Source organism: Tenrec ecaudatus, chromosome 8 (genome assembly GCF_050624435.1).
Source record: "Tenrec ecaudatus isolate mTenEca1 chromosome 8, mTenEca1.hap1, whole genome shotgun sequence".
Lineage (NCBI taxonomy): Eukaryota > Metazoa > Chordata > Mammalia > Afrosoricida > Tenrecidae > Tenrec > Tenrec ecaudatus.
In genome coordinates, this window is record NC_134537.1 from 136,993,630 (window position 1) to 137,016,772 (window position 23,143).

General features: G+C 37.9%; 1 protein-coding gene across 1 annotated transcript in view; it reads right to left on the minus strand.

The window, feature by feature from the left end:
• GALNTL6 (polypeptide N-acetylgalactosaminyltransferase like 6) overlaps window positions 1-23,143 on the minus strand; it is a 1,308,188-nt gene that overhangs the window by 790,912 nt on the left and 494,133 nt on the right. The gene's annotated exons all lie outside the window — the stretch shown is intronic.

Sequence of the window (23,143 nt, forward strand, 5' to 3'; positions counted from 1 at the left end):
TTGGAGCACCTGATAGTTTATCATTTTCCAGCATACTGATTACTGTCTGATGTAGATGGTACAATTAACTTAAATTTGATTTTGAGTTGTACATATGTGTTGCAAACATGTAACGGATTTTTTTCCATATGATTCAAATTCCTATATCTTTCTAATCGGTTGCTTTCACACTTAATTTACTATGTTTCCAATCCAACAACAAAACAAACTCACTGCTGACAACTTCAATCTGACTCATACTATCGCTGTAGAGGATTTCTAATACTGCAAGGTAGCCGTCCATCATCCCCAGGGTGAAGCCAACCCAAACCAAGCTCATGATCATCAAGTCAGCTCTGCACTACAGGACAGGGAGGAAATGTCCCCATGTTTCCCAGGATGTGCAGCTTCAGAGGAGTAGAAAACTCTGTCTTCTCCTGGGGAGCGGATGGTGGTTTAGAATTACTGACCTTTCTATTAACAGCCCAATGCTAAATACTACTCCACCAGGGATACACAGGCTATGTAAAAATCCAACTCTTACCCACAAAATATTGCAGTTGATCTAAACAAGATAAGTTACAGGGTGGGGCAACAAATATAACATTTTGTAATTTAGCAAGTTTTACTTTTTCTGTGAAAGAAATAAAATATTTCAGATAAAAATACTTAAGATATTAGTATAAACATTTTATTTTTTAACCTGCCCATTTAGACTTTTGAATCTCATAATAGTTATTAAATAAATTCATCTTAAAATGCCTCTCTTACATATATGCCTATAGATACATATATATGTATATATGTATTCCTTGTTTGCTGTAACTATCCAAGTTGACTCTGACACATAGTAACCTTACTGTATCACAGAAGGAAATGTTTCCCCTTGCTGTACTATCCGCAGGATATTCATTGGTTTGAGTCCATTGTTGCAGCCACCCCATCATTCCAACTCATGGAAGAGCTTCCTCACTTCATTGACCCTCTGCTTTGTCTAGCGGTGGCACTTCTTTTCCTGGTCACGTGCCCAACGTGAGCACACTCACCTCTAAGGGGTATTCTGGTGGAACTTCCTCCAAAATAGGCTTGTTTCTTCTCCAACAGCCCTTGGTATTGTCAACATTATTCCCTGATGCCATGGTGATTTGAATGCATGAATTCTTTCCTGTTGACCTTATTCGGCATTTAACCTTGACATATGTACTAATCCAGAGCCACCAAGGTAATTCCGACCCCGAGTGAGCATGGACAGGGTTTCTGGGGCCATGTACCATTCACGGAGCAGTGTGTGGATTTCATCCTCCTGCCCTGCACTGAGCAGCCTGATGCCTGCTCGCGAGTTCACTAGGTGATCGGAAATACCCTGACCAGTCAGGTGCTTTTTAACACTTCAGTGAGATCTCCCACAGATTTGTCCAATGAAATATGCTTTTTTCTTATTTTGACTGCAGCTCCCATGGACATTGATTGTGGATCTAAGTGTACTAATCAATTCTACCTCAATTTCTTTGTAACATCATTTTTCATCATTTATCATGATATTATTGATCCAGGCCTGAGAATTTTCTTTTTCCTTATACATATACACATAAACATATATTATATTTCTTTACACCTTACTCACGGCCATGAGTGTACTCCATCTTCCAGAGGCACTGTAAGACAGAATAGAAGGGCCCTGTGGACTTCTGAGGCTGTTAGCACTGGCCAATACACATGTTGGTGCCTGAAATGTTAGGCTTGTTTCTAGGTGCATTTGACCTGCTGATTCCAAAAATGGCCCTAACAGTTTTCCCCTCACAGTTCCAGTTTTTGAGATACAAAACACAAACCTTATACCACTCTTCACTGCTGGCCCGTGAAAAATCAGGATATTTTCATGTAGTGTAAGTTAAAGTGAGCTACCAGCAGTGCACACTGGCATTATTTAAAGTACTGTGAGTTATACTGAATAGTTAGGTCGCTATTCTTCACATTGTATCCTTTGATCCAAGATACATTGGAAAAGTGAAAGTCACATGAACTTTGAATTTTCCCCAAGTATCTCTTTTCCTTTATGAGGAACTGAATAACAGGCAGTTCTAATGTGTTATGTTAAAAAGAGGCTAGAACTAAGAGTTCCTGTACAATAAGCAAGGGGCCTTGATGGTGCAGTGGGTTATGCTTGACTGCTAGCCACAAGATCAGCTATTCAACCCCAACAGCCATTCTGCAAGATAATTCTCCTGTACAGGGTGATAGACTCAAATACACGGGGGTAGCGCTCCTCTGTCCTGAAGGGTTGCAACCAGTCAGAATCGGCTGACTGGTTGCTAATTAGTTTGATACAATGAATAAGAGATTCAAATGTCCTGGAACCCCAAATTAGTTCAAACTCCTGTATTAAAATGCCCCAGTCTTGTTATAAGATGGCACAGCTTCTCCCCCTGGGCACAGAAACTCTTAAAATAAAAGTTAGAATTTTTCTTCTAAAGAAGTTTGGAGTTGATCTCACCTCTGAAACATTTAACATGAATTATCCACTGACTTCTATATATATGAAAATGTGTTCTGAAATTTTTACTGAATAATTTGAAGAAGAAAATCAGGTCTTCAAAATATTTATGTAAATTGCCATGAGTCTTATTATTTTCAGCATTTTAAATTGCCTTCACACCTTCTGTTCATGTGTACTTTCCATTGGTCTTTTCAGTTTACTTTTTTATTTTCCACTCTTTTCTGTAGTATTCCTCTTGTAGTCTCTGTACATAATCCATAGCCTCCCAGACTGAAAAGAAAATCCCACTGCCATCTAATCCGTTTCCGTCAGAGAAGAATTGCCCCTTTGGGTGTCCAAACATTTGAATTATGTTAAAGGCTGTAGAGGGACTGGTGGGTTTGAATCACTGATCATATGATTGCCAGCTCAATGTGCAAATAATTAGCCACCATGGCTCCATATACAGCTTCTGTTGAGTTATCTAAATATGTTATTAGTTTTCAAGTTTTCTTACTTCTTTTGTCTTAGGCTGTAATTTTTGGGTCTGAATTCTTCTTAAATATAAAATAGAATGATAATTTAATAAATTTATATAACGTAATACTTGAAAACACAGTGCTACACTGCACCTACACTGATGCAGCCTATCTAATGCAATTTCTCTGAATCGGTGCCCCAAATCACCCGATAAGGCCTGACAAGTAAGACACAAAGAAAAACAAAACTGTTGTTGCTGTGGAATTTTCCCTGGGTCAGAGCGCCTCGTCTTTCTTCTGCAGAGCAACTGCGCGGTTTGCCCCACTGCTGTTGGGGCTGCTGTCTAGGTCCACTGTGCCACCTGAGCTCCCATCTCTACACAACCTTAGTGGCATTCATCAGTACCACTGCATTATGTTTACATACTTATAAAGCTACTGGATTTTGATGTTTGCCAAGAGAAGTTTTAAAAGTTGGAAGAATCAGAGTTGAAAGAATCAAGATGGTGTTTCTCAATAGAAATGAAAAGCTGAAAAAACCCAAGATACATGTTTCTATAATGTAAAATAGCCAACAGAGTAACACAAAACACGTCTGTCAATGATTTCCAAGGGACTGTGGGGAGATGGATAATCCCATAGACAGTAGCCTGGATTGGGAAGAAAATGTTAATAAAATTCAACACACCAAGTCATAATTATGTAGAACCATTCCTTTAAAAATAAAAAATAAAACCAAGGGCTCAAGAAAATTACGCTTTCATATATAGATATTCAGGATAATTTTACATACTCTTGCAAGTCATAATAGCTAAGCTTGAGGGATGTAATTAATATTTTAATAAGGTCAGGATGAAACCCCCAAATGGAATTGTTTTACAAAGATACATATTTAAATTTGTTTACAAACAAACCTATCACCTTCAAAATACTCTCCATTACACTTAGTACATTATCAAATCTGTGATTCTATTTTTGGAAGGATTTTTCAAACTCATCTGTTTGGATGGCTGACAGCACCCCCTTGTTTTTGTTTTATTTTCACCTCTTCTGTATCATCTAATATCTGTCCTTTCATGTCCCTCTTCATTCACAGAAACAAGTCACATGGAATGAAGTCACATGGAATGGTGTATAAGGTGCTTGAGGTAAGAGAGGTAGGCTGTTTCTTGCCCCAAATTGGAACACTGAGATGACTGTGTGAGCAGGTACACTGTTGTGGTGACAAAACCAGTCCCGGTCTGGCATAAATCAGGCCATTTTTTGTTGTACACTATTAGGCAATCTACTCAGAAGCTCGAAATAGAAAGATTGATTAACAGTCTGACCTGGTGGAATGAACTCCAAGTGCACTACGAGTTGACATGTTTGTCTGTTCAGGAAGATGGCAGACATCCAGAACAGGGTTTGTGATCAATCGACATTGCACCTGCCTTGAAAGGAGAAAACCACTCATACACTTGAGTTTTCCCCATCACGCTGTCCTTGAAAACTGGGTTCAACATCACAACTCTTTCTGCATCATTTTTTGTGAGCAGGAAACACAATTTCACAGCCGCATGCTGTTCTCTTAAATCGGCCATCACATAAATGACGTTTGAATGAAGTTATGAAAATATTTACTTTGACCAGAGAGAACCTTCCCAGGTGATGCCACTGGTTGCACTAACTCAAAGTGAATTTCCTGATGCTCTTCTACTGGAAAATATGCATACTATGAAAAATTCTCCACCCAGGCCATTTCTGGGTTGTTGTTTTTTATACCCCCCGTATATGCACATATAAGATGTAGAAACATATATGTCCTTGTGTGTGTAAATTAAACAAGAACTGCATTCAGAGTCCTAGCTTATAATCAGTAAAGTCATATTTTAATGACATGTCTAGTAGTAGTTATGGATAAACATGTGTCCTTCTAAAAGTTACATTAAAGTCAAATTTTCTGTAGTAATGAATATTTGGAAATATGTTTTGCTTTTTGTATTATCAGGTAAATAAAAGTGGTCGCAGGAGAGTAAGGTGAGTCTTAATCCTAACTCCCTTTGGGTGATGTCTTGAAAGAGGGAACCATACAAGACACACATATAAAAGGGTTCGTGGCACCGTGGAAACAGATGCAGCTAAAGCAGTAAAACAAGTAACTGGACCGCTGGAAGCCAGCAGACACGAGGAGACACAGAGCAGGGTTATTTGTTTGTTTCCCACCTTTAAAAGCCCCAGAAGGACAGACATGGCCTGGACCATGATTTGAACTAGCCCCGAAAACTATCACAAAATATATTTCTGTTCTTTTAAGTCATGCATTATCTGGTATTTTATTCTGGGGCCCTAAGACATTAAGGCAACAGTCATATGTATTTCAGCCAGAAGGAGACAAATGAAAAAATCCAGAATCTTGATAGTATACAACTAAGGCTTGCTCTTTTCAACATGTTTAAATATATGTATATGAGTTCAAATTATTATCACATATCAGATGGTAAAGACTCCCTCCATGCACCCAATCAAGTCACATGGTTTACTAAAAATTCTACACAAGGAACCAAAATGTAGACTTAAAAAAATGAGCAACCCATTGTTTCTCACTTGAAGATAGTTAAACAATAGTCGGAGATAAAGCATGGTTAAGGAAGTTTCTTTGGGGTAAAATTGATAGTACAGCAGTTTAAGATTGTGCTATATAAGTATTTGAGAGGTAATTTAGACAATTAAGATAATGTTGCAGAAATCCAGGTCAGAGATAATGGTAACCTTCAGATGACATATGGAAAATATATTTAGGAGTAGAATGAACTTAATCTGGCAAGGGTGGGAAATGATTGAATGAGGAATGCATTTTTGACTTGGGGACATAATCTGCTGTACTATGGACTAGTATAGGGACACAGCGTCTCCGGGGCACGTTTGAGAGTAGGGAGAGTCGGCCATTCAGGTAATGAGTTCCATTTGATGCTGAAAGGTTTTGAAATAAGGCGCCCTGGAGACATGCTAGTCATGTGTTCAGCCGTTAACGAAAGGTTGTCCATTCTATACCACTGAAGCTCTATGGGAGAAAAGAACTGAAGATCTGCTTCCATAAAGGCTAAAGCCTAGAACTCCCCCACCCCCCAGGGGCAGCAATGCTCTATCCTATGGGACATCATGCGTCCAAACTGACTGGCTGGCACACTGAGACAGCAACAAGGGTGAGATATCCAAAGGACAGCCATCAGGTGGAACATAGCAAACATGCGGCACACAGCGAGACACAGTGTGCATGTTTTTAAAGGCAAAGGTCTGTTTTGTTGGAGGGAGAGACTAAGAGTTACAGATTCTAATCTGCATGATCAAATCATGATCAGCGTCCCTTTTTAACACTTACCATATTGGTACATGCTAATAAGATTCTAAAAGTACCTGTAGATCTCCACTTAAGAATTTTTCACTCCTGACTACACAGAAAAATTTGGAATTCTGTGAAAAATTACAGTCACTGGCCTAAGTGTTAACAAATGGAAGAGTTGCAAAATACATAGTCCTATGGAGACACACTTCTGAGATTTGTTCTGTACTGTCTTCCAGGATGTTTTAGTAGATTTGGACCTCAGTTACCCACACTGATAAACAGCTCCAGCTCCTCTCTGCCAACCTTCCCTCCACTACCTTGTGTCCTCATGACTACGGTTCCTAGATACTTCCTCTAACTACATCCTCAATATGGTTGATTTCAAATTCTTATCTCAGGGTTTTCCCTCCTGGTACCCAATCTAGAAGTATGCATATGAAATGTCTTTTAACTCTCTAAGAAAATATCTTGAATACAAATGATAGGCAGGGATGCTATCATTTCTTAGAAGAAATGCTATTCTTTTTGTTGAGTTCATAAATCATAGACAATATAACCTGTTTTTTTTAATTTTTAGGGTTTTTTTAGTTTCTTCTTTCTTTCACCTTTTTAATTACTGCTGACAAGGTTGAGAGAGCTTTGGTGATGAAGTAAGCTAAATGTGGGACTGGGACAAGTAAAAAGGAGGGGAAAAGGAAAAAAAAGAAGATATATGCAGCAGGAGAACAGGGCACTACCCGACCCATGGGAAGGTATTGTTTATGTCTCCACAGGAAAGGGAGAGAGGGACCAGACCTCAAACTGGTGTTCCAAGACATGAAAGCAACCTACCTGCATGAAGCAGCAAAGCATCAGAGAAGTCTGCAGGGCCAGCCTCAATCCCAGTTACATGCACCCCCTCCCCAGAAGAATGTTCTACAGAGGATAGCACTGAAGGTGCAGCTCAGGGACAGGGGTGGGTCAGCTGAGAATGCATAGGAACAAACTAAGACAGAAGTAGAGAGAAAGAGGGAGAGAGTGTGGACTGCATCCTGGCCCACCAAACCCCGAGGATGATATTCCTGCTTGGAACAGCCAATGTACAGACAGGATCATAGGGCAGGCCCCACCACAGGACATGAGGTTCCCTCACTGACACTGGAGACACAGTGTGGGAATTGTGCCTGGTTTGACCCCCCTCCCAGCACCACCACATGGGGGTGAAACTCAAAGGGAGTACCACAGGGCAGCAGAGGGAGCAAAGGAATGAAGTCCCCAAAATAGATATTGGGGATAGGGCTTGGAACCTCATCAATCTCATTAGGTAAACATTCATAAAGGTCAACAGACAGACCTGGTTATTTTTAGCCCCCCACCCCCACCCCATGTCTATCTATATAACATTGGCAGGATAAACAATCCCAAGGAAAAAACAATAGGACACATGGTTCTAAGGTGATATGGGAGAAGGAGAGGTGGGGGAAAGGAAGAGGGGTACCAACAAACCCAGGGACAAGGGAACAACAAGTTATCTCAAATCGATGGTGAGGAGGGTCTAGAAGACCTGGTAGGCTTTGATGAAGTACAATGTAACTGAGAGGAAATATGGAAAGCCAAATGAAGGTCAAACGTTATAGTGGGATATGAGAAAAGTAAAGGGAAATAGAGGAAAGAACTAGGAGACAAAGGACATTTATAAAGGTATAAATACAGGCACATACATATGTAAATATATTTATATATAACAATAGGGATATAGATCTGTGTACATATATCACATGTTAAGTACTAAGGTAGCAGATAGACATGGGCCTCTACTCAAGTACTCTCTCAATGAAGAACATTTTGTTCTGATAACCCAGCATTCTGTGGTGCTCACCTTCCTGACACAATAGCTGAAGACAAAATGGGTGCATAAGCAAATGTGGTAAAGAAAGCTGATGGTGCCTGACTATCAAAAGATTTTGGGGTCTTAAAGATGTGAAGATAAACAAGCGGCCATCTAACTGGGAAGCAACAGAACTAACATGAAAGAAAGACACCAGACTATGTGATCATGAGGTATCCACAGAATCAGGTATCAGGCATCAGAAGACTCAAAACAAACAACCATATTGATGCAAATGAGGGGGGAGGGGCAGAGGGGAAACCCAAAGCCTATCTGTAGACAATTGGACATTCCTCACAGAAGGGTTACAAGGAAGGGATGAGCCAGTATAGAACCAACACAACACAAGATTCTTTCCATTCTTTAATGCTTACCCCCTCCTCACTATCATGACCCCAGTTCTACCTTACAAATCCGGCTAGACCAGAGCATGTACACAGGTACAGATAAGAGATCTTGATATACAGAATCCAGAACAGATAAACCCCTCAGGAAAAATAATGGAAGTTGTGATATCATGAGGGTAGGGGGAAAGGTGGGAGGAGAAAGGGGAATCTTATTACAATGAATGACATAAGAGAAAAGTGGGTGAAGAGAGATAGCATGGTATAAGACATGGAAAATAATAATAATTTATAATTATTAAGGATTCATGAGGGAGGGAGGAGGGTAGGAAAACAAATGAGGAGCTGATACCAAGGGCTCAAGTAGAAAGACAATGTTTTGAAAATGATGATGGTAGATACCTATATGCTTGACACAATGGATGTATATGTGGATTGTGGTAAGAGCTAAAACAGCCCCCAATAAATTATTTCAAAAAAAGAAGAAAGAAAAAGAAAATGCCGTTAATGAACTCAGAATAGTTCCTGGTACACTTTCATTTATTGAAGCAAGCCTTCAACAAACATTAACTATATCGTACTGCAAAAAAAAAAAAAAAAAAAAAAGTTTTCTGGGTTTGAAGCCTTAAAGAGCACTTCCCTGCCTATGGGGTTGTAGTTATTTTAGGTCGGTTTGTCATTTGCTGTTTTGGTTGGGCTATGTCCAAAGACTTCTGAAAGCCTAGGTAAAACAACCAGTAGAATCCTGCAGCTCAGCTCGGTGCATGCACAAAAGAGTTTCATATAATAATAGACTATTAATATTTGTAATGTTTCTTCCAATTAGGTTACATTGTGGACTTACTGCTAGCCTGTGTTACGTTTCAAATACAGAATTATCACACTTTGCAGATCATACTCTCTAGACTCAAATGACAGCCTTGCCACTCACTGGCTGTTTGAAAATTGGTGAGCTATTTAACTTCTCTAACATGGTTTTTCACATATTGAAGATAATAACAATGTTGGGACAAAAGAAATACCTGATTTATAATGTGCTGCTAATGAGGCTAAATTAGATAATGTAAGTCAAGCACTTAGTACAGTACTTAGGATGAATACTAGCAGGAACTTGATAATTACTATCATTATTGTAGTTATCACTGTTATTGTTGTGGTTTTAATTGTTATTATTATACCTGTCACATCTGTGAAAGGATATAGAGCAGACTCAAGAAATGAATGGAGGAAATTGAGAGAGCCTAAGGATACAAAGCTAAATAAATTGTAATGTTTCCCTTAAGAATTCAAAGACCAGTGGCAGTATATATAAAATAACCAGCGTCGAATGAAGCCAATGACATAATGGTACACAGACAACGCGAGCCCAAAGGAACTGTGATTAACTTTGTCGGAAAGAATTAGCAGAGTCCTTGCAGATGAGTCTGTGTTGAGAAAGTATCATGTTAGATTTTAAGTATGAGTCTCAGGAATTTGGAATTGAGCCTGAAGTCAACATGAAGTATTTCCAATATTGTTAAGAATGAAGATGACAGGACATGTTTGCATAACCCTCTGGCAGCAAGATGGACCATGTGTTGAACATGTCAAACACTCGAGGCAGGAAGATGAGGGATGGTAATAGTTCTAGCAAATGATAATGAGGGTGCAGATTTGATTTTTTACTTTCAGGAAAATGAGCCCTGTTGTGACAATATTTAATTGGGCTGAACTATATTTAGTCATCCTAGCCTTTATGCTGCTCCAAGGACAATTTAATTAATTCTCACACTCAGCCATCAGAAGCAAGAAGCCGTGGCCCCAGTGGCTGCTCCACAACACTAGCAGAAATGTCGCAGCATGTATAGAGCCTCATCGATAATCTACAACTCCTACAATTTATGTTGAAGATCAAGTTGAGAGACTGATTATATTAAATATGAAGACAGTATAGCAATACAGCAATGCATTTAAGAAATATGTAAAATGGCAAACAATTCATATAATTGTGACTACAGGTAGTAGCAAATTTACAAAAATAAAATAAGATTTAAAAACAATTGTTACATTAGGTGTTTTAAGAATATGTGTGAAATTAAAACTCACTGCCATTGAGTCAATTCAGAGTCACCATAGTTACCCCAAGTTATCCCACCATAGCGGGATGACCCTCCATAGTTATCCAAAGCTATACACCTTTTATTTATGCAATCATTTCATTGGGGGCTCATACAGCTCTTACCACACCCCATACACATACCCATTCAGTCAAGCACTTCTGCGCATGTGTCAAATCTCCATCTTTATTTGAGCACGAGCCCTTCTCCTTCTCCTTGGGAGCACTGTGAGGTTGAAACTCGACTTTTTGGTTACAAATCAACTTTATAGATATTGCCACCACAGCAAACAGATCTTGACATCATTACATTTACTATTGTTGTATTATTTTGAATTAGGCATTTTCATAATATTAACTTCATTTAGGAATGGCTAAGGGACAGACACCTCTTAATCACGTACAAATCATTTCATAATAAAATTTTCAAATTGACTGTGGTAGGAAAAAAAATGGAGATCTCTAAGAGTAGTCTTTTAGACCCCTTAAAAATTACAAGAAGGAAATGACAGATTATGAAGGCATTTTATAATAGCAAGTTATTTTGTAACTTTCCACTAAACCAGTCTCAGAGGAAACCTCTCATACTGTGCTATGCTTTTCCAAAACAGAATTCATACAGACTTCATGGTAGGTTAGCAGTTCAAAGTCACTAGCAGATCTGAGGGGGTTGATGAGGCTCCCCACTCCAGTTGGCCATTGCAATCTGAGAACCGCACGGATTCTGTACGATTCTCGTGAGTCAGAATTGACTCGACAGCAGTGAGCACTGGTTTGCAAAACTGACAGATTAAAAATACATATTTAGTTTGACAACATTTCTTCCTTTAAAACATACTGAACTTTCACTAATTTCACATTTATCTTACATTAATTTGCCTTTATTACTTTATTGATTTCAAAGAAAAAATATTACTTTCAAAAATATAAACAAGAAACTCTAATTGCATGTGTGGTGGAATGGAATTCAAAGAGAATGGAACTTTTGCACAAACTTTTTGAAGTGCCCTTGTATATAAATTTCCCAAACATACTAATGATCTATCTTTTGTCTAACTTTTTCTGTAACTATTGCCAACACAGGAAGAGTAAGAATTTAGGTAAACTTGTTTTTAAAATTTTACTATCACCTAAGCATTCATCTCATGGAGAAAGACACAATAATTAGGTTTTGTAGCAACAACAACAAAAGGCAAAATATTTTAAAATTAAAGCTGCAAGGTTTGAGTTACATTTTCTTAATGTTTTAGTCCTTTAGTAACTTATTTAAAGTATGAACTCTTGCCCTATCTATTTATTTAAATGAATTAGCCTAAATTATATACTGATTTACAACAACAAATATTTTCTTTATTGTCTCTGCTACCTGTTCATCACTGGAGGATTTGTGTTTGTCATTGATTATTAGATCAGACATAAATAAAAGCACAGGTAGGTCTCAGGAGAAACCCTGGTGGCATAATGGGTTACTTGTTGGGCTTCTATCCACAACGTCAACAGTTCAATACCAGCAGACATTCAGGGAGAGAAAGGGTAGGCTTTCTATTTCCCTATAAAGTTACAGTCTTGGGAACCAAGCAGAGCAATTCTCCTTCTCCTGCTATGGAGGACAACATGCAATGAGTCAGAGTTAATTCCATGTAACTGAGTGACTAAGCCACAATCAGTAAACATCACAAGGAACCAAAGGAGTTCATTCCTATATGGGTAAGAAAGCGTAGATCCAGGAATAGCTGGCAACTAGCACAATTTTAAATATATAAAATATGTATTTTTTAAAAAAGAAATAGAAACAATTTCAACTAAGACAAGACACTCTGTTTAAAGGCCTTTATCTGTAGAGTACGACAAAAATTATTTAGAGCTGCAATGATGTAAAAGAAACTATCATAACATTATTTAATCCAAACCCTTAGAATGCAGAAAGCTTAATATAATGTTTCTGCAATTGTATGTAGGCAAAACAACATACTGTTTGAAGGAGAAATATTGTAGTAACTGTTTTTGACCTAATGAATTTACAATATTGTGAAAATGATATACAACTCACACACTTCCATACTAAGTAGCAGCGGATAAAAGAATTAAAATTTAATTCTCTTAGTTTCTGATTATATTTTGCTTACATCATTGTTTTGCTACCCTTTTATAAAGATTTCTTTATATTGATACAATTTAGTTGAAATTTATATGAACAATAATATATTAAGTATAATAAGCAATTATATTTTTGTAACATATACAACTTATCACTCACATATATTTTTAATGAAGCTAATCCCTAAACTAATCTAAATGAATAAAAACCTATAACAAAATCTTAAGATCAACAACATGCAAGTGACATTACATTTCAAGAGGGACTTTTAAAAGTAGACATGGTATTCATCTCCCTCATTTACTAAATATTTTATTAATATTGATTTTTTCTATGTCTAGATTATAATATTTTCTAGTTAAATTACTTTGGGGACTTTCTCTTTTTACCAAAACAGAGTTCCAGGGGCCAAATTAACTTCCACTTGAACCAACCAAACAACCAACCAATCAACCAACTAAATAAATAAATAAACAAATAAATAAATAGCAACATTTTTGAAAACCAAGCAGCAAATGGTAATGGTTATTGAACAAGAAGAAATAAATATAATTTACTAATTCTTTAGATTGATATTCCTACCCATGGAGAAGTTGGAAAAAAGACAAGTGGAGTCCAATTATCTCAGTAAGCTGAAGGTCTAGAAAGACCAAGATCGCTAAACTTTGCTGAACTGACTCTTCTGGAGGGAAAAGAACAGCATGGATAAAGAACCTAGCAGCCAAACAGAGAATCCTTGTTAGTCTTTGACTGAATATTGATCAGTGCACATGTGTTTGAAAACTACACAGGCCTGAAAACATCGCCAGAAAGGATTAGAGGGATCAATGTCAAATATTCAAATAGGACATGAACTAATGCTTGTTCTTCCAATTGAAAGAGAAAAAATTCATTGAATTTTTGCAGAATAACCAGAAGTTCCAAGTGCTGTGTTTCTTTAAGGTGGTAACATTAACCTTCGATTAATACAATTCTGCTCCAATTTAATATTAATGCATAAAACTATTAAACTGCTTCAAATAATTTAGCTTCATCTCAGAATAAAGCTTAATAGCATTTAAAGGAGCACAAAAATATTGTGCACCTGCCAAGCTAAAATAAGAATGTTGGACACAAAAATTCAAAAGGAAAACCACAAATTATTTCAGTGAAACTGTAAGGACTCAGAGCCTCAGAAATCCATGAGTTGGCACTGGCTCGATGACAGTGAGTTTTCACTCTACAACTACAAGGGCTGAAAAAGAATTTCCAGATAAAAACTAAAAAGTGTAGATCTTACATAATGTGTTCCTCTTATTCCAAGTGCATGTACCCTGCAGTTCCTATAAAGTTGAGTATATTCTGCAGTACTAATAAAAATGTTTCTTATGTATTGTTCTGTGTCTACTTGTGAACTTGTGAGACAGGTAAGGTTTATTGTGCCAACATGACCAATGAACACATGTGGGACTCATTGAAGGGCAGAGAGATAAATGGCTCAGTGAGCCTTACCTTTCTTGTCTCTTGCTCTTTGTTCATCGGACCAGTGTGTGGCTGCCTGGCTTGTTCTGTGCCTCAGTTTGCAAGCTACACTACCTATGGGACACCTAACCTTTGAACTGTGTCACTGTAATTTGAGGTTTCTTCAAGACCTGCTCCTCCACCCTATTGAAACTTACATCTCTTGAGCAGCGGACTGTCGGACTCTGTCATCTGGCTGACTGTTGGTGACCTGCCTTGCTGTTAGCTGCCTGTGGCCAGATAACCTGAATTGCTCTACAGAGGCCTACCCGGTGGACCTCAAGACTTGAAGGGCTGCCAGTGTACTAGCTGTCACAGGAGTGAACTGCACTGAGCAATGTGTACTGCTTCATAGATTAATTAACTGCTTATTTCTTATGTTACATATCTATCTATATAAATCTATATAAAATTATTCGTGTCCTGATTTTGTTTCTCTAGAGATTCCTATCTAACATAACGTGGGACGTCTAGAATGTCTTAACCAATACATGGTACTCAACAATAAGTAGACTTGAACCTGAGCAGGGAAGAAATCTTCTAACCCTACCCAATACAATTTCTCTAATCTATACATTTTTCAAAGTTTGAACTCTTCTCATTTCTGAGTTGCATACTAACCTATAGGGGGTTGGTCTGCGTCCTGCTGGTGGCATAGAGATACTCCCAACACACTCATTCTATGATATATGCGGGTCACTAAAACATTTTGCTATTAGGGTTGCAGGTACAGGTTCATTACAAATCAAATGTGTTTAAACATGTGTCTGTGATCTGTTGATGGCTGTAGACAAGTTCTCTCAAAGAAATACTTGTCTTAGTCTCATTAGGATGACTTCAAATAAAGTTCTAATCAGAACAGGGTTCCTTAAAGAATTGACTATTCCAGAATAAAATAAAAAAAGAATTGACTATTCTAGGCAGAGAGGCCACCTCAGAAGGTTATGGACCTGATTTTCAGAATTCCGAAGGTGTAATCCTGATTGGTTTTCTCGAAGGACCCAGGACATATTAGGAAGATATGCTAAGAAAACTATAAACTATATTGGTGAGAAAGAAGACCAGAAAATTTTCCAGTGGGGTGAAAATAATTTTTTTTTCTCATCACAAGACTGTACTTGTTCATTGTTCGAGCCAGGGCTCTCCTAGAAGAATTTTGTTGGGAAACCTCACCTTAATCTGTCCATAGCTCTGATTTTACAAATTAAGAATTCTTTTTGTTTGCCAAACTCTAAGTGCTTTTCAAAGAACACATTAGTCTTCCCTTGAGGATGCCCAAAATGTCATTTTCATGAGGAGGGGGCCTGTCATGGAAGACCATATAATGAATATAATGCTTTGGAGAAGGATTGAAAAGTTAGAAGTTCCACTATCAGAAGTGTTTAGAGGGATAGAAGATCAAACTTAAGTTGAATGCTAGTCACTAATAGAAATGTAAGTATTAGGTCTTAGGTTGCTGGTTGCAAGATTGACAGGTCAAAGTCCTCAGCTGTTCCATAGATGGAAGGTGAGGCTGTCTGCTCTGTTCTTAGAAGGACTGAAAGTCTCAGATACTCTGTGAGTCAGAATCCACTGGATGAAAGTGGGCTGTTTTAATCAGTTGTAATACAGTATATAGTAGAAGCCTCAGGAATTTGCTTTGACATTAGAATTCTGGTTTTTAAAAAATATGTAAGTACTTAACAGCCAGTGAGAATATACAGCAAAACATACTTCACTTCAACAGTTTCCACATGTACAATTCCGTGATATTGATTACATCCTTCAAGTTCTACAACCATTCTTACCCTCTTGAGGTGAAAGAAGGCCTTTTGGTATAAAATGCTCTAAATTATTCCCTTAGAATATTTGGAAATACCTGCAATGCTATTAATTGGATAGTGGCTGCAACAAGGACTTCCAACACAGGAGAGATTGTGAGGATCGGCAGACCAGGAAATGTTTTGTTCTCCTTTATATAGTTTCCCCATGAGTTTGAACCCACTTAGATACATCTAATAACAACATTAATCTGATAAGGGTATTTTTAAAGAAAAATTGTACATTCTATATCATAACTCCTTTTGTACTTACTTAATAATTAATTAAAATGTGTTTCACCTTAAAATTTTTCAACAGTTTTATTGGCACATAATGTACATATAATGCAATTGAATGATTCTGTCATTCAGTTATATTAAAAGGGAATTGTTCAAAATGTTGAAGAACAAGGATGTCACTCTGAGGACTAAGGTTCACCTGACCCAAGCCATGGTATTTTCAGTCATCTCATATGCATGTGAAATTTGGACATAGAATATGGAAGCCCAAAGAAGAATGGATGCATTTGAATTATGATGGTGATAAAGAATATTGAAAGTACCATGGGCTGCTAAAAGAATAATCAAATGTGTCTTGGAAGAAAATCATTCAGAATGCTCAGTAGAGACAAGGATGGATAAACTTCTCAGGTATTTTGGACATGTTGTTAGTTGAGAGGAGTCCCTAGAGAAAGGTATCCTTGCTAAAGTGGAGGGGAAGGGAAAAGGATGAAGGTTTTCCAGGAGATGAACTGACATATTGGCTACAAAAGGGGGCTTTAACCTCAGAACAATGGTTCAGGACCAGTGGTCTTTTGTTCTATTACACTTAGGGTTAGTATGAGTCAGAACCAAATCCATGGGCACCTCACAATAATTTACAGCCTCAGAAACACCATGTAGCACAGTCCTATAAGGTTTCTATGAATTAGAATCTGATCAGCAGCAGTGTGGGTAGTTCAAAAGACTAAGCGCTGGATTACTAGGCAAAGGCTGAGGCGTCAAACCCAAGAGAAACTAGTGTGAATACCCTAACCTGCTTAGAAACTCTGTAGTACTTTGAATCCCACAGCTTGCTCAATGAATCACCCTTAAACCCAAAAGAAAAACCAAGCTTATTGCTATTGACTTGAGTCAGACGCATGGCAGCCCTGTAAGACAGACAGAACTGCCTGTCGGCATCCAAAACACAATATTTATGGGAATAGAAATCTTCATCTTTCTCCTTCAAAGCTACTGCTGGCTTCAAACTGCTGACCTGTGCTTAGCAATCCAATGAGTAGACCACTTTTTCACCAGGACTCTGAAACAATACTTAGGCTACAAGAAATGGTATCACAAGATATTGTAATAGGCATGCCTCAGATATTCTTTCCCCCCTGAAAACCTGTTTGTTTTGTTTTCTTGCCCTTCCCTCGTAGGAATATATCTCACCACAGTGAGCCAAGTATTGCTTATAAGTAGATATGGCCCAATGAACATGAGCTTGAAAGGGGTTCACATCCTACTTGTGTCCCTGGAATGAAATAACTGGTTATGGAACGAACAGTCATTATAAAGACATTAGACCACCCCAGAAAAAAAGTTGAAATAGAGTCTGAGAATCTATTTCTGGCCATGGATAATAATCTTGCCCTATGGCTTACAGAGAAGGAGCTCTATCCATACAATTATCAAACAATATCATTAACATCACATGCAAGTAAAGATAGTTGAAGATCATTCAACAAAGGTTGTGAGAGTACATTTACAAGGAGCTGCCAGAAATTCAAGATGGATATGACATGAGGGATACTATGGCAAACATCAGATGGCACTTGTCTGAAAGCAGAGGATACCTCAGAGATGTTTACTTAAAGTATACTGACATCAAATCAATATACAAAGGGACACAAATATATGAATTACACCAAAACTACAGATGACATTGAGAAAAACTGGAATTCCAGAACACTTAATTGTGTTCATGGCTATAAATCAAGGAGTTCTTTGAGGAGAATAAGAAAATACTCCATGTTTTTAAACCAGGAAAAAACCAAATTGTATCATTCCATTATATTTATTCAATTTGTGTGCTACACAAATAAAGAGGGGGGGGCATATAAAAAGAAAGTATTACCAGGATTGGAGTTGACCATGGTGATGTGAGCCTGTGGTAGTGGAGCCTTTAGAATCTCCATTTGCTGAAGGAGTGTGATTTAAGGTATGGAGAAATGACGGGAATAATACTAATACCTGAAACTTGGGATGAGTAAAATATGAACCTAGGAAATTTTCAAGTGGTCAAAAATGAAGTGGAGCACATAAAAAACAATATCCTGGACATGAGTGAATTGAAATGGGCTGATAATGAATAATTTGAGACAGAAAATCATATAATTTAATGTACGAGGTGAAACACAAGCAAGAGGAATGGCATGGCACTACAAGTTCCATGTACAATGCTGTCCAAGACAGGATTATATCTATCTGCCTCCAGGGAAATCAAATCTATACAACTATTATTCAAATTTACTCACCAACCACAAACGCAAGTGATGAAGAAATTGACAAATTCTACCAACGTGCTCAGTTGGGAATTGATCAAGCATGCAATCAAGATGAATTGATAATGCTTGATGATTCGAATGCAAAGGTTGAAAACAACAAGGAAAGAACAGTAGTTGAAAATATGGACTTACTGACAGAAACGAAGCTGGAAGTGGCATGACAGAATTTTGAAAAACCAATAACAGCTTCATAGCAAATATCTTTGTGCAACAACACAAAAGGCTGTTTGACTCATGGACTTCCCAGGATGGAATATATTGAAATCGAATGACTGCCTCTCTTGGACAACATGATGGAGAAGGTCAATGTCAGCAGCAAAACCAGGACTGTGGGACCCACCTTAATTTGCTCATATTGAAATTCAGAATAAACTGAAGAAAATTGAAGCAAGTCCATGAGAGCTTAAATATGATCTTGAGTCTATCCCACCCAAATTTCAAGTACATTTCAAGGACAGAGTTGATGCTTTGAAAAATGAAAGAAGACCTGATGAGTTGTGGGAAGGCATTACAACCATGATTTATGTCAGAAGCGAAAGGACATTGAAATGGCAGCAATCAAAGAAAACATCAAAGCAGATGTCAGAAGGAAATCTGAGACTTGCCCTGAATCATAGCCTAGCTGCACCAAGTGGAGGAAAAGCTGAATAGAAAATGTCAAAGGCCGTTTGAGGGAAAAAAAAGCCAAATATTATAATGATATCTATAAAGATCTAAAATTATCTTAAAAATAAAAGGAAAATATTCTCAGTATATCTGAAACTGAAATAATGCAAGAAGCAATAAAAACCTCAAGTTGCAATCTTGAAAGAGTTGATGGGAAAAATATTGAATGATGTAGGAAGCATCATGAAACTGCAGAGAAAGCACAGAATCACTATACCAAAGAGAACCAGTGGATGGTCCACCGTTTCAGGAGATAGCATAGAAGAACTAATGATGCTGAAGGATCAAGTCCATGCGGCATTGAATGCATTAGCCAAAACCAAGGCTCAAGGGATTGATGAGAAGATGCTTGAGAATGATGATGGCAACGAATGTACAAGCGTGCTTGACACAATGGATGTGCATACAGATTACCATAAGAGTTGTACACACCCCCAATAAAATGATTTTTTTAAAGAGTTAAAAATGTTTCATCAAGCTATTAAAGCACTCACTCATCTACGGTAGGCAATATGGAAGGCAGCTACTTGGCCAATCGGCTAGAAGAGATCCATATTTATGCCCATTCCAAAGAAAGGTGACTCAGCAGAATGCTCAAACTATAGAACAAATCATTGACATCATGTGCGAGTAAAATTTTTCTGACGACCATCCAACAATGGTTGCAGCAGTACATAAACAGGGAGCTAGCAGAAGTTCAGGCTGGCTTCAGAAGCAGACTTGGAACAAGGGATATCATTGCTAATCAGATGGATTTTGCCTCAAAGCATAATGTACTGGAAAGACGATACGTTACATTTTATTGCATATGGAAAGCCATTAACTGTGTAGGCCATAATTAACTATGGATAACCTTAAGATGAATAGTAATTCCAGAACAGTTCATTATGTTCATGAGGGACTTGGCAAGAATAAAGAGATGGTAATGTGAACAGAACAGGGAATACTGTGTTTTAAATTCAAGAAAGGTGTGCCAGGGTGGTAGTCTTACACTGTATTTGTCAAATTTGTATGTTGATAAAATAATCATAGAATTTGGCTAATATGAAAAAAATGTGGTCCAAGATTGGGGGAAGGTTTATTCACATCCTGGGATATTCATGTTACAACACCTTGTCTGTTGACACTGAGGTGGACTTGAGGCACTTGCTGATGAAGTTCAAGGATTGTATCTTTCAGTGTATATTATATTTAAAGCAAACCATAATCCTCCCAACTGGATCAATAGGTAACATCATTATAAATGGAGAAAAGATGGAAAGTTGTCAAGAAGTTTGTCTTAATTGGATCCACAATCAATGCTCATATAAGAGGAGGTCAGGAGATCAAAAGATTGTTTGCACTGGGTAAATTCTGTTACAGATCATTAGAGCATTAAGGAGAAAGACTATTATCTTAAGGATTTAGCTGTACTCAACCCAGGCCACGGTATTTTTCCATTGCAAAATATGCATGTGAAAGCTGGACATTGAATAAAGAATACCTAAGGAGAACCAATAAATCTGAATTATCATCATAGCGAAGATATTGAAAGTACTATGGACTGCTAGAAGGACAAACTGGTTTGTTTGGGAAGTACAGCCAGAATACTCTGTAGAGACAAGAATTTAGAGACAATCTAATAGACTTTGGACATGTTTTCAGGACAGACAAGTCCCCGGAGAAGAACATCATGTCTACTAAAAAAGATGGCCAGGAAAAAAGTAATATTAATACATAAAAATTGGGGTACTGGCTAATGCACATATATTTAGATGGCAATGCATTGAGATAGTGGATGGACTTTAGGATTCTACTTAAGTTTTCCCTCAACACAAGAACACTTGGTTTGATTAATGCAGCACTTGGTGATGCCCACTTTCCCACCACTATTGCTGAAGACAAACTTGGTACATAAGCAAATGTGGTGAAGAAAGTAGATGGTTCCCAGTTATTAAAAGCTATAGTGTTTGGGGTCTTATAAGCTTGAAGCAAAACAAGCAGCCATTTAGCAGGAAATCAACAAAGCCCACATGGAAGAAGTACATCAGCCTGTGTGACCATAGGGTGTCAATGGGAACAGGCATTAGAAGTTCAAAAATATACAACCTCATAAAGTTGAAGGTGTGGGGTCAAAGTAGAGGCCCAGAGGCCATCCGTGGACAATTGGACATTGCCAGACAAAGGGTCCTCACAAAAGAGAACATATATTCATGGGGAAGTGTAGCACCGACGAAACACTCACCACTCCACTAGTTCTTTAGTCTTTCCTCACCCCACCATTATGATCTCAGTCCTTCCTCACAAATAGTTCTAGATTGGTTACATACATCGGTATAGATGAGAGCTTTCAATATACAGAATTCAGGATAGACAAACCCCTCAGAGGAAGGGAAGGGAAGTGGTGGGTGAGAGGGATAGGGACAATGGGGGTACAGATAGCAATAATAGAATAGCCTCCCTCAAGGTGGATTGATGCTAGGACAGTAGGTGTAGGTATAGAATCAGCAGTGTAAACTATGTATAAATGATAATAACAATACATAATATGTGAAAGGTTTCTGAGGGTGGCAGGGTAGAGGAGGGAGGTAAGAAAGAGGAGCTAATAACAAAGGGCTCAAGAAGAAAGATAATACCTGGAAATTGTTGGTTGCCACCTTTATACATGTATGCTTGATATAATGGATGTATGGGCTGTGTAATATATTTAAGAGCCCCCAATAAAATGATTTATTAAAAAAAGAAAAAGAGTCCATCCTCAAGGAAATGGTTGACACTGTGGCTGTAACAATGAGCTGAAGCACAGAAAGATTGTGAGGATGGCACAGGACTGAGTTCTGTTTAGTTATGTTGTGCACAAGGTAGCTATGAGTTGGAACACACTGGACAGCATCTAACAGCAACACCCCCCCACTTGGGAATTGGCTCTGCCTGCTTCAGAGTAGGTAATTGCTGAAACCCTTATGCAGAGCAAGTAAGCATGGTCAGATGTGATGTCCTAATGAATGGAAATAGAACATTTTCAGGGATAATGCTGCACAATAGGCCCCTTGAGTCAGAACGCATTGGATATATAATTAGAATTTTGGGCTGGGTCCGGCCTAGCCAGCTACCATCTCTCTGAAAGAGCTCAGAAAAAAGTCATGCCTTGGGTTGCAATATTAAAAGACTCTATATGTAAAATATTTAACAATGTAGGACACATCAAAAGAAGACAACACAGAATCACTGTACCAAAAATAGCTAGTTGGCATTCAACCATTTCAGAAGGTATCTATCTTATCAACAAGACCAATGTCATTGAAGAAAGTATATCACACTTGCCTGAAGCAATAGCAGTAAACAAGCCTTCAGGAATTGACTGAACACCAGGTGAAACATTTCAACAAGCTGAAGAAGTACTAGAAGTACTCACTTGTCTATATTAATTAATCTGGAAGACAGCTGTCTAGCCAACTGACTGGAAGAGATTCATATTTGTACTTATTTTAAAAAATCTGACTGAATAGAATGCTCAAAGTGTAGAACAGTATCATTAATGTCACACACAAGTAAAATTTTGCTGAAGAACATGCAAGAATGCTTGAAGTAACACATGGACAGGGAGCTGCCACCAGTTCAGGCTGGATTCAGAAGACTAGAACAAGGAATATCATCGCCGATGTCAGATGGATCTTGGCTGAAAGAAGACAGTATTAGATGTTTACTTGTGTTTCATTAACTATGCAAAAACAATTCAACTAGTTGAATCATAAGAAATGTTGTATAGCTCGAGAAGACTAGTAATGTCAGACCACGTCAATGTGCCCCTGCAGTCCTTGTACATGGATAAAGAAGCAATTGTGTAACCAGAACAAGGGAATACCACATGTCATAAAATCAGGAATGATTTGTGTCAGGCTTGTAACTTTTCACCGTACATATTCAATCTTCATGCTGAGCAAGTAACTAGAGAAAATGGATTAGATGAAGAAAAATGCAGCATCA